Here is a 13426-nt window from a genome sequence, read left to right as displayed (position 1 = left end):
GCAGGCAAGGGTCATGGCCACACAATACTAACCCCAATTCCAATTACACCACACAGTACTGCAACTTTATTCACATTTTATCATGCAATAGTGTCCATAATTCATATTACATCCCACAGAAGTATCACTTTACCTTATAAACGTTACTCCTCACAGTAGAGCCCCTTATTCACATTACATCACACTGAATTTCTCCTTTTTCACATTACACCACACCCTATTGCTCTTTATTCACATTAGATGACACAGTAGTGCCCTTTCTATACACAATGCCACATAGTAGAGCACCTTATACACATAATGCCACAGATTAGTAATGCATTTATACACATAATTCCACACAGTAATGCCCCTTACACATATGAGACACATTATTAATGTCCTTATAAACATAATGTGCCTTACACATTATGACAACCTATATTAATGCCCTTTTACACATAATGTCCCTTACACATATGCCGCACATTATTAATGCCCTTATACACATAATGACACACACAGTGCCCCTACACATTTGCGCCCATTATTAGTGCCCCTATACACATAATGACACACATACAGTAGTACCCTGTTATACATATGCCGCACATTATTAATGCCCTTATACACATAATGACACACATAGTGCCCCTTTACACATATGTTGCACATTATTAATGCATTTTTACATGACACACATAATGCTCCTTACACGTATTCCAAACACTACTGCACAACGAACCCACTCACATGCACACAGCACTCACACTGCCACTAACACTGTGACCTCTGCCTCTGCTTGGATACAGATGTGTCCTCATAAATCTTGCCTCAATGCTAATGTCGGGCACCTTATTTTTATGAAAATGCATCTTATTTGCATTGCTATGTGGCTAGGATGCACAAGCAGCTTCTGCTGATTAAAATGATATGCAGCATGCCTATATACTGTGTGAGACTGTGGCTGTATCTGCATATGAAATGCTACACACAGAATATAGGCATGCCACATATCATTTTAATCAGCAGAAGCTGCTGATGCCCCTAGGCATATCAAATGCCCTAGGCAATTGCCTAGTTTACCTATGCCTATGGCCGGCTCTGTGTAGCACACTGAATGAGCCGACATTCACATTGTAGCACACTGAATGAGCTGAAATTGTGATAGCAGGGAGAGCCAGAGTGACGACAGGGAGAGCCAGAGTGACGACAGGGAGAGAGAGTGACGACAGTGACAGCAGGGAGAGAGAGTGACAGCAGGGAGAGAGAGAGTGACGATAGTGACAGCAGGGAGAGAGACGACAGTGACAGCAGGGAGAGAGAGAGTGACAACAGTGACAGCAGGGAGAGAGATTGACAGCAGGGAGAGAGAGAGTGATGATAGTGACAGCAGGGAGAGAGACGACGGTGACAGCAGGGAGAGAGAGAGAGAGTTACAACAGTGACAGCAGGGAGAGAGATTGACGACAGGGAGAGAGAGTGTGACAGTAGGGACAGGGACAGTAACGACAGGGAGAGAGGGTGACAGCAGGTGAACATTACCTGACTCATTTGTTGCGGCTGGTGGCGGTGAGTGGCTGTGCGCTCTACACAGCCGCCGGCCGTCAAGCAAGGGCTTCTGTCTGAGAGAGGGAGGAGAGCACCGGGCGCCGCTCAATTCACGCTGGGTCTGTGGCTTCCCGCCGCTGTCGCCGTGCACATTAGCCAGCATTTGGGCCAGCGGGGGACATGGAACACACTTTAGCTAGTAGGGGGAGGGGGGTACATGGCACATACACATTAGCTAGTATGGGGAGGGGGGGACATGGAACACACACATTAGCTAGTAGGGGGAGGGGGGAACATGGCACACACACATTAGCTAGTAGGGGGAGGCGGGGGACATGGAACACACACATTAGCTAGTAGGGGGAGGGGGGGACATGGAACACACACATTAGCTAGTAGGGGGAGGGGGGGACATGGAACACACACATTAGCTAGTAGGGGGAGGGGGTGACATGGAACACACACATTAGCTAGTAGGGGGAGTGGGGGGACATGGAACACACACATTAGCTAGTAGGGGGGGACATGGCACACACACATTAGCTAGTAGGGGGAGGGGGGGACATGGAACACACACATTAGCTAGTAGGGGGAGGGGGGGACATGGAACACACACATTAGCTAGTAGGGGGAGGGGGGTACATGGAACACACACATTAGCTAGTAGGGGGAGGGGGGGGACATGGCACACACACATTAGCTAGTAGGGGGAGGGGGGGACATGGAACACACTTTACCTAGATTACAGTAGGAAGATCTGCCGTTCCGCTCTCCCCCTCCTCCCTGTACCGCTGCTGGTGCACTCCTGTCTTCCGCTCTCCCCCTCCTCCATGTACCGCTGCTGCTGCACTCACTGTCTTCAGGCTCTGCCTGTGTGTGACAGGCGCCGGACCAGCAGCGCCAGCAACAGCAAGAACAGTACTATGAAGTCAGCCCCGCATGGACTCCTGGGCATCTCGGCGCCGCCGCAGCTGGAGCAGTATGACTGGTCCCGGCGCCGCTTCTCCCGGCCGCATCTATGTGATTGGACCAGCGGATCCAGCACTGGATCCGCTGTCCAATCACAGGTGCCTCGCTAGCAGGGGCGTGCTTTCCCTGCCAGCGAGGCACTTGTATAAGTGCCGCATTCTAGTCTTTTTGTAATGGGCTTTTCCAGCCCAGCGCATGGCCCCGCCCCCCGCTTTGTCCCGTTATCACTAGCTACGGGAGGCACTAGCTGTCAGTGCCTCCGAAACGTATTAGATGGGCTAAAATGATTATATTAATATAAAGAGGGTACATATGACACAGAATATGTGTCTTATGTATCTTCTTTCTATTATTTTAATCATAATGACAGGGGAGGCACTGCCTCCCCTGCCTCCCCTGACTGCACGTCCCTGCAAGGTGGGCGCTAAAATTTGGTATATTGACAATTAAGATGTTAAATGGCTGCTCACACAAGGAGGATCTGGATGTCCTCCTAAATAAAGAGACACTGCACCTAAGAAATATAGTTACACGTGTGAGCGCACATATGATTAGAATATATGGTTAATTAGGCTGCTGGTTTAATAAAAAAAAATCTTTTATTTCTTGAAAACAGACTAAATAGACATTACCAAAATTAAAAGAACATCACAATGGAAATCACAAAGTGACAATATGCATATATCCCCGCTATGGCCAATTGGACTTTAAGCAATTAGTATTTTGCATGCATGCCAATAGATTTAATGATTAGTTATAACAAGACATAGTCCTTGAGCACAGTCTTAATCATTAGAACTGTTTTCTCCCTCCAGGGAGTTTTTGTTAATAGTGTTAGTATTTGGTTAAGGATTGATTATGCTGAAGAATCAAATGTCCCTTAATACGTATTGATGGCACAGTCCGTTAGTGTGTAACAGCTTTCCTCAGATAGTATTGTGTGGTACTAGCCTGCACTGGTCAAGGGTGTGATGCTGATAGATTAAATAATCAGTTAGTCCCCCGTCGTGACACTCATATGGGCAATGCTTACCCTCCCACTCTGCGCTTCTCGTGTCTGCGGCTGGGATATATCACACTGGTGGCATGTAACTTTGTCCAGCTGAGCGGTGGCACGCTCAAGGCATGTAGTATAGCAGGGAGCGCTTGGCCGCGTACCGCGGCTTCCGGGTTGGGCGGAGCTTACGGCTTCCGGCTTCCGATGCACTCCACCTGCGTTCAACCTGCGTTCCACCTGACGTCCTTAGATCACCTGACGTGTTTCTCCGCCTTTTGTGGGTGGCGGTTTCTTCAGAGGTTTGAGAATCCAACAGCACAGTCTCTATTTATCCCCCTCGGGGACTTCTCATTGGTCACAGAATTACTGATCATTGCTGATTACATCTATTCCGTCCTTCTCAGGAATACCCTGATTAAGCCAGCTGTTTCTAATCAGTTGTACCACTTATATGCATAGATCATATAAATAATATATATAAAAAAATACATATATTTAAAATAAACAAGTAAATATATAAATATAAATATATTCTCTCATGACCACAATGAGGTGTCGTATCGGTCCAGATAGTACTTGCTTGTATATACACATTTAATTATGACTCAAATAGTTATGAGCCATTACTTGCAGTTAATTATAGCTATAATTGATATTAAGGAGAAATGGTATAAAGACCCAATTAGTTAGGAAGATATATAACTCGGACCAATTTGGTCCCTAATGCATAACCATATAAATGCAGAAAAATAGAGATGAAGTGAGAACATATGGATAGACACACATTTAGATGTATGCCAAATACATATATAGATAAATAGATACACAAATATATCTAATATAGAAATCTGCTGAGAGAATAGTGCAGGTATAGAGATCCATATTGTGGACACATATATAGATGGGGTAAATCTATTCATATGATATATAGTGTAAGATGGCCCATTTATATATATATATATATATATATATATATAAAAGATTAACCATTTATAACCACCCCTTCTAGTTTCTCGCTCCACAATTAATATCACCCATGTTATCTAGAGATGGGGAAAGAAAAAAGAGAAAGGGGGGGGGATCACTAACCTCATATTTACGGTTATTTCTGACCCCACCAATACTTAACCCTAAAGAGTGGCATTAGCCATATCAGTTGATATATTCCATATATAGAGATAGTATAGAACTCACAAATTATAAAAACTACAATATAAATAAACATAGTAACGAAGAGTTAGTTAGCCCAATGTTTATAATTACAGAGTTCTGGAGAGTACAACTAACGTAGAAAATCTAATTAGAAAAAGCATGTCAAGAGTTAATTGATATATGTCCCTTCTTATTATTAGATGTTGTTAAGTTCTATATTTTCATTTAGGCCCTGGGGTTCCAGGGTCTTTAGACGGAAAATCCAGTAGGCTTCTTTTCTACATAGAGTGTTAAATCTGTCACCTCCCCTTTCTGTTAACCCAATCTGTTCAAGAACTTTTAATCGGATGTTAGAGATTTTTCCCTGTTCACACTGATTTGTATGCCTTGATACTCTGTGGAGAGTATTTTCGTTTATAATGTTTCTTCGATGCTCAAGGAACCGTACCTTCAGCTTTCTGATTGTGCGTCCTACGTATTGGTACCCACAACCACACTCAACAAGATAGACTACATAAGTGGACTCACAGTTCAAGAAACCCTCTATATCGAAAGATTCTCCCATCACCCTTGATTTAAATGTCTTGTTGCATGAATTTACATTCATGCAAGTGAGACATTTTGTTCTAGCACACCTGAAGAAACCCTTAGGTTTCTCTCGCAATCTGTCTAGAGGGTTTGTAACTTCTGATTCTAACACCCTATTACTTCTCTGAATTTTTTTCTTTTTATCTATATTAAACATGCTTGGTGCTAGTTTCACCTGTAATGTCTCAGATTTCTTATATACAGTTCTGATGTTTTTGCCTATTACGGGTTCTAACAGGGGATCTACTGTATCAATAGGAGTGGGGTGTTTTTCTTTATTATTTGATTGATCTTAGTAGCATGAGTGTTGTACTGTGTTACAAAGACACATTTTTCTTTAAAAGCATCTCCCTTTTGAGGTTTTCGTTGTTTTTTAGGGAATTTTTTAGTCAGAAGACTGTTTCTATCCTGTTTCTCTACATCCTTTAATGCTTTTTGGAGGATATGGTCTGGGTAGCCCTGTTGCTCAAAGGAAGAGTGTACCCTCATTACTTGTTCTTGATATTTATGTTCTCTTGAACAGTTTCTTTTTACTCTTAGAAATTGGCTCTGTCGGATATTGTCCCGCCAAGCCCTAAGGTGACTACTGCTATATTTCAGGAAGTTATTTGTATCAACCGGTTTGAAATATGTTTCTGTATGTATGTTTTTGCCATCGGACAGTAGAGCAATATCCAGGAAAGTAATAAAGTGAGGGTCACACGTGCAAGTGAATTTCAATCCATAAGTATTAGTGATCAGATGTGATAAAAATGATGTGATAGAATTAAGGTCCCCATCCCAAACAAAAAATAAATCGTCTATATATCTGCCATAGGGGACCAGGCTCCCCCCGAGGTCCGCCCCCCAAATGAGCTCCTCCTCAAGGGTGCCCATATATAGGTTGGTGTAGCTCGGGGCGAACCTGGTCCCCATGGCAGTCCCCCGTGACTGTAAATAATACTTGTGATTAAACGTAAAATAATTATGCTCAAGAATAAATTTTATGGATGTCACCACCAGGGTCTTTAGATTGTCATCAACCGATTCATCTTTTTTCAAGGTATCAGTTATGACTTGTAGTCCTTTCTCATGTGGTATATTAGAATAAAGAGATTCTACATCACATGTTAGAAAATAATATGTATTTTTCCACCTGAGTGTCTTCAACATGTTTAAAAATTGAGTAGTATCTTTAATATATGATTTTAATTGTACTACGTATCCCTGGAGGTGAGCATCCACAAAGTGCGACAAATTAGAAGTTATTGACCCTATACCAGAAATAATTGGACGCCCCGGGGGTGATGTGAGTGACTTGTGCAGTTTGGGCAAATGATAATAAACTGATGGGATAAGGTGTAAACAAAAATTTACATGTGTCCCTGGATATTGCTCCCCTGTCCAACGCCTCATCCAACATGACCTTTAGTTCACCTTGAAATTTGGCGGTGGTGTTAGAGGGCAAGACCTCATAAAAAAAGGACATTATGGGGGGGCGTGGCCTGGCTGCTGAAGGGGATAGACACGTACTGAGTGAGCTCCGGTGTTTTGGGGCTCCAAATCTCCCAAATACACCCTCTCTGTGCCCCTTTGCTGCTCCCAGCAGTTCCCCTGTCCTCCTGTTCCCCCTGCAGTGTCCCTGTTGGAGCCGCGGAATCGGGGAGCTGCACTCTGTGCTCCCGCGGCTTGCGGGACTCCCTCAAGCCGGGGCCTTGATTTCTTCCTCGTCCCGGCGGCGGGTTCGAGAACCTCCGGTTTTGCCTGAGGACTCCCCCCTGACCTCCGGCACCTACGCGGCCGCTGGCCGCGGCTGGAAGTGACCCCCAGCTGCTTGCTGCCTACCTTTACCGCCCGCAGCCGCCGAAGCCCTGGAGAAACGGACGGGATCGCGGGACGCCCGGCGGCCATCTTTGTGGTGATATTTGTGCGGCCTGCTGTCTCTCTCCTGCTGGGCACCGCTGTGGATATTACTTGTGTGCTGCCGCTCGCGGGATTCCTGCACTGGGACGGGGGCTGGCTCCAGGGCTGTGCTCTCTGCTGGAGCTGGTGAACTTGGAGTTGCCCACACAGCGCTGCCTGCCCTAGTGGGATCTCCAGCCGGCTGTGGCTGCTGCCTACTCCTGCTGGGGCTACGCTATAATTGTCAGCTGCTGCAGCCGCCCCTATCCAGTCTGTCTGCCAACTGCTGCAGCTGCCCTTCGCCAGTTGGGCCCCTGTGAATGAAGTGACCCCCAAACCATCAGAGGCCGTGCTGTGCCCGCAAACCCCCTGCTGCAACATGTCACACCCTATATTCTGGCCTGACTGAGCACTGGTATTGTGATATTGCAATCCAATGCACAGGCCCCTAGCTATGTGTCTGCCTGCCGGATGTTGCCCTAAAGCCACGTGGGGGGCCACCGCACGGGGATGACCCACATTTTATCTAACACCAAGGCCATATGAAAGTATAACGCTACACCACCTTCCTAGCAGACCGATCTCATGGTGAGAGGCATAAAGAAGAAGAAGGCCAAGACCAAGCCGGACGCGACCCCGTCTCCTGCGGCCCGTCACTCGTCAGATCTGCGTCAGTTCTTAACTCAACAGACCTCGGACCCAGCCGCCTCCTCTGCCGTCCGGGCCTCTCCGATTTTGCATACCCCGGTGGAGGAGTTGTCGTCCTCCAGGAACCCGCTTCCTCCTATGGCTTCCTCTTCGACCGCTGAGATTAGCGAGATCCTGTCGCATGTTAGATCTCTTCCCACGAAACAGGATTTTTCAACCTTAGACTCTCGCTTGCTGTCCACCATCAAACAGGAAGTGACAGCACTTCGACAAGATATGTCTCAAATTGCGGACCGTGTGGACATATTGGAACGACACGAGACATCCAGCGTTGACACTCTTACCAAATTTCGGGAGGTGCTTTCTCATCAGCGGAGCGACATATCTTTTCTCAAATCACGTATTGAGGATATGGATAATCGCGGCCGGCGAAATAATACCAGGGTCAGGGGTCTCCCTGAGAGCGTCCAACAGGCTGATCTGACGAACGCCTTAACTGCAATATTTGGAGAACTTATCGATCTGGACTCTAACAAGGACATCGTATTTGATAGGGCACATTGTGCTCTCCGTCCCCGTGGCATACCATCCGACAAGACGCGAGACGTGATTTGCAGGCTCCACTACTATGTCCAGAAGGAGGAGATAATGAGAAAGGCCCGTCAGCTGGATGGTATTGATTTTCAAGGCGAAAGGATTCAGTTATTTCCAGATCTCGCATGGTCGACTCTACAACAACGCCGAGCCTTGAAACCCCTCACCGATTCCCTTCGGAAACTGGAACTGAAATACAGATGGGGCTTCCCTTTTTCTCTTCAGGTCACTCTTAATGGCAAAGTAGCTACCGTTTCCAGACCCTCGGAGCTTCCGGCCTTCTTCACGACCCTAGGCATACCACCAGTCCTATTACCTGATTGGGAGGCCTTTCATCACCAGCCTGACATGCCTACCGTGACCCCTCCAAATGATATGTGGCGGCAAGTGCGATCCCCGCGTACACGGGGGCCTCATCCTGCTGGTTCACTGTCTTCTGAACCTCCTTGACTGAGAGGCCCTATCCGGTTTTGATGTGAATTCTCCTGCTGCTGCTGTTACATGCTTGGTTTTTCTTCTTCTTCATGATGAACTACGTTGCTCACATGTGTGATCGTTTATATACTGGTTTTGTAGTTAAGCTGTATGTTATCGTTAGAATGTTTTGTATTTTGCCCATATGCGCCCCTTGGTAATTTTTCTCACTATTTCTGCTTCTACATTGTGGGTGGTCGCTGTCCTTGGTCCCCAATATGCTGTATCCCCTGTTTCTTTGGGCTAGGAGTCGGCAGGATTCCGGTCCTGTCCCTTTTGCAGCTGCTCCTTTTCTAATATTGCTCTTAGATTTGTTAGGTATTACTGCCCTTTGCAGAGTGGCTCTCCACTCCGCATCTTCTTTCTTTACTTTTTCTGATTTCTCTTTCACTCAGTTTCCTACCTTTGTTGTTCTTTCTCTACCACCTGGCTTACCTATCACAGGGATGTTCAATGCAATTCTCTTCAGACTACCGCAATGGCGGGGATGAATGATTTACACGTCACTACCATTAATGTAAAGGGTTTAAATATTCCTGAGAAAAGGTCTAAACTCCTCAAATGGCTTAGAGATGAGAAGGTCGATGTTGCTTTCATTCAGGAGACACATTTTAGGTTAGGACAAGCACCGTCCCTGAAAGTCCATTATTATCCTCATGTTTTTATGTCCAATAACCCTTCAGGTAAGACATTGGGGGTGACTGTTTTATTGGCTCATCACCTCCCTATCCTTAATGTTACTTCACATAGGTTAGCTGAAGGTAGGGGGCTGTTGGTTAAATGCGATATACATAATCAGCGTTTCTCTTTTGTGAATGTTTATGCTCCCAATGCTCAACAGCCTTCCTTTCTGTCTTCGGTCCTGGAAACAGCTGAGCCTCTCCTTGAAGGAGTGGTAGTGATGGGAGCCGACTTAAATTGGACTCTTGATCCCCTTCATGACACCTCTAAAAAGATCTCCTATAGGCCGGAGAAGGAGTACAGGAGGGTGAGACGCGCCTTGCTCGACCACCAGCTGATCGATACATGGAGACTGACGCATCCTGCTGAGGTAGATTATTCCTTTTTTTCTCTGACGTCCTAGTGGATGCTGGGAACTCCGTAAGGACCATGGGGAATAGCGGCTCCGCAGGAGACTGGGCACAACTAAAGAAAGCTTTAGGACTACCTGGTGTGCACTGGCTCCTCCCTCCTCCAGACCTCAGTTAGAATCTTGTGCCCGGCTGAGCTGGATACACACTAGGGGCTCTCCTGAGCTCCTAGAAAAGAAAGTATAATTTAAGTTTTTTATTTTCAGTGAGATCTGCTGGCAACAGACTCACTGCTACGAGGGACTAAGGGGAGAAGAAGTGAACCTACCTGCTTGCAGCTAGCTTGGGCTTCTTAGGCTACTGGACACCATTAGCTCCAGAGGGATCGAACACAGGGCCCGACCTCGATCGTCCGGTCCCGGAGCCGCGCCGCCGTCCCCCTTACAGAGCCAGAAGCAAGAAGATGGTCCTGGAAATCGGCGGCAGAAGACTTCGGTCTTCAACAAGGTAGCGTACAGCACTGCAGCTGTGCGACATTGCTCCTCATGCACACCTCACACTCCGGTCACTGATGGGTGCAGGGCGCTGGGGGGGGGGGGGGGGCGCCCTGAGCAGCAATATTAAACACCTTGGCTGGCATAAAATCACATAATATAGTCCTAGAGGCTATATATGTGAAAAATACCCCTGCCAGATATCCATAAAAAAGCGGGAGAAGTCCGCCGAAAAAGGGGCGGGGCTATCTCCCTCAGCACACTGGCGCCATTTTCTCTTCACAGTGCAGCTGGAAGACAGCTCCCCAGGCTCTCCCCTGTAGTTTTCAGGCTCAAAGGGTTAAAAAGAGAGTGGGGGCACTAAATTTAGGCGCAAAATTGTGTATTATAGCAGCTATAAGGGAAAAATCACTGTGGGTAGTGTGAATCCCTGTATTATATAGCGCTCTGGTGTGTGCTGGCATACTCTCTCTCTGTCTCCCCAAAGGACTTTGTGGGGTCCTGTCCTCTGTCAGAGCATTTCCTGTGTGTGTGCGGTGTGTCGGTACGGCTGTGTCGACATGTTTGATGAAGAAGGTTACGTGGAGGCGGAGCAGATGCCGATAAATGTGATGTCGCCCCCTGTGGGGCCGACACCAGAGTGGATGGATAGGTGGAAGGTATTAACCGACAGTGTCAACTCCTTACATAAAAGGCTGGATGACGTAACAGCTGTGGGAAAGCCGGCTTCTCAGCCCGCGCCTGCCCAGGCGTCTCAAAGGCCATCAGGGGCTCAAAAACGCCCGCTACCTCAGATGGCAGACACAGATGTCGACACGGAGTCTGACTCCAGTGTCGACGAGGTTGAGACATATACACAATCCACTAGGAACATCCGTTGCATGATCTCGGCAATGAAAAATGTGTTACACATTTCTGACATTAACCCAAGTACCACAAAAAAGGGGTTTTTATGTTTGGGGAGAAAAAGCAGCCAGTGTTTTGTTCCCCATCAGATGAGTGAATGAAGTGTGTGAAGAAGCGTGGGTTCCCCCGATAAGAAACTGGTAATTTCTAAAAAGTTACTGATGGCGTACCGTTTCCCGCCAGAGGATAGGTCACGTTGGGAGATATCCCCTAGAGTGGATAAGGCGCTCACACGCTTGTCAAAAAAGGTGGCACTGCCGTCTTAGGATACGGCCACTTTGAAGGAGCCTGCTGATAAAAAGCAGGAGGCTATCCTGAAGTCTGTATATACACACTCAGGTACTATACTGAGACCTGCAATTGCCTCAGCATGGATAGTGCTGCTGCAGCGTGGTCTGATACCCTGTCAGATAATATTGATACCCTAGACAGGGATACTATCTTGCTAACCATAGAGCATTTTAAAGACGTCGTCTTATATATGAGGGATGCACAGAGGGATATTTGCCGACTGGCATCCAAAATTAATGCAATGTCCATTCTGCCAGGAGGGTATTAGAGACCCGGCAGTGGACAGGTGATGCTGACTTTAAAAGGCACATGGAGATTCTGCCTTATAAGGGTGAGGAATTGTTTGGGGATGGTCTCTGGGACCTCGTATCCACAGCAACAGCTGGGAAGAATTTTTTTTACCTCAGGTTTCCTCACAGCCTAAGAAAGCACCGTATTATCAGGTACAGTCCTTTCGGCTTCAGAAAAGCAAGCGGGTCAAAGGCGCTTCCTTTCTGCACAGAGACAAGGGAAGAGGGAAAAAGCTGCACCAGACAGCCAGTTCCCAGGATCAAAAATCTTCCCCCGCTTCCTCTGAGTCCACCGCATGACGCTGGGGCTCCACAGGTGGAGCCAGGTGCGGTGGGGGCGCGTCTCGGGAACTTCAGCGACCAGTGGGCTCGCTCACAGGTGGATCCCTGGTTTCTGCAAGTAGTATCACAGGGATACAAGCTGGAGTTCAAGGCGACTCCCCCTCGCCGTTACCTCAAATCAGCCTTGCCTGCTGCCCTCGGAGAAAGGGGAGGTAGTACTGGCGGCAATTCTCAAGCTGTACTTCCAGCAGGTGATAATCAAGGTACCCCTCCTTCAACAAGGCCGGGGTTACTATTCCACAATGTTTGTGGTACCGGAACTAGACGGTTCGGTGAGACCCATTCTAAAATTGAAATCCTTGAACACTTATATTCGAAGCTTCAAGTTCAAAGTGGAATCGCTCAGGGCGGTTATTGCAAGCCTGGAAGAAGGGGATTACATGGTATCACTGGACATCAAGGATGCTTACCTGCATGTCCCCATTTACCCTCCTCACCAGGAGTACCTCAAAATTGTGGTACAGGACTGTCATTACCAATTACAGACGTTGCCGTTGGTCTGTCCCCGGCACTGAGGGTATTTACCAAGGTAATGGCCGAAATGATGATACTACTTCGCAAAAAGGGAATTATAATTATCCCGCACTTGGACGATCTCCTTATAAAGGCGAGGTCCAGGGAGCAGTTGTTGGTCGGAGTAGCACTATATCGGGAAGTGCTACAACAGCACGGCTGGATTCTGAATATTCCAAAGTCGCAGCTGGTTCCTACGACGCGTCTACTGTTCCTGGGTATGGTTATGGACACAGAACAGAAAAAAGTGTTTCTCCCGGTGGAGAAGGCCAAGGAGTTGTCATCTCTAGTCAGAGACCTCCTAAAACAAATACAGGTGTCGGTGCATCAATGCACGCGAGTCCTGGGAAAGATGGTAGCTTCTTACGAAGAAATTCCATTCGGCAGGTTCCATGCAAGGATCTTCTAGTGGGATCTGTTGGACAAGTGGTCCGGGTCGCATCTTCAGATGCATCGGCTGATAACCCTGTCTCCAAGGGCCAGGGCGTCGCTGTTGTGGTGGCTGCTGAGTGCTCATCTTCTAGAGGGCCGCAGATTCGGCATACAGGACTGGGTCCTGGTGACCACGGATGCCAGCCTTCAAGGCTGGGGGGCAGTCACTAGTGATGAGCACCGGAAATTTTTCGGGTTTTGTGTTTTGGTTTTGGGTTCGGTTCCGCGGCCGTGTTTTGGGTTCGAACGCGTTTTGGCAAAACCTCACCGAATTTTTTTTGTCGGATTCGGGTG

Source organism: Pseudophryne corroboree, chromosome 4 (genome assembly GCF_028390025.1).
Source record: "Pseudophryne corroboree isolate aPseCor3 chromosome 4, aPseCor3.hap2, whole genome shotgun sequence".
Classification (NCBI taxonomy): Eukaryota; Metazoa; Chordata; class Amphibia; order Anura; family Myobatrachidae; genus Pseudophryne; species Pseudophryne corroboree.
The sequence above is the reverse complement of the archived record's forward strand: the minus strand, read 5'-3'. Positions refer to the sequence as shown.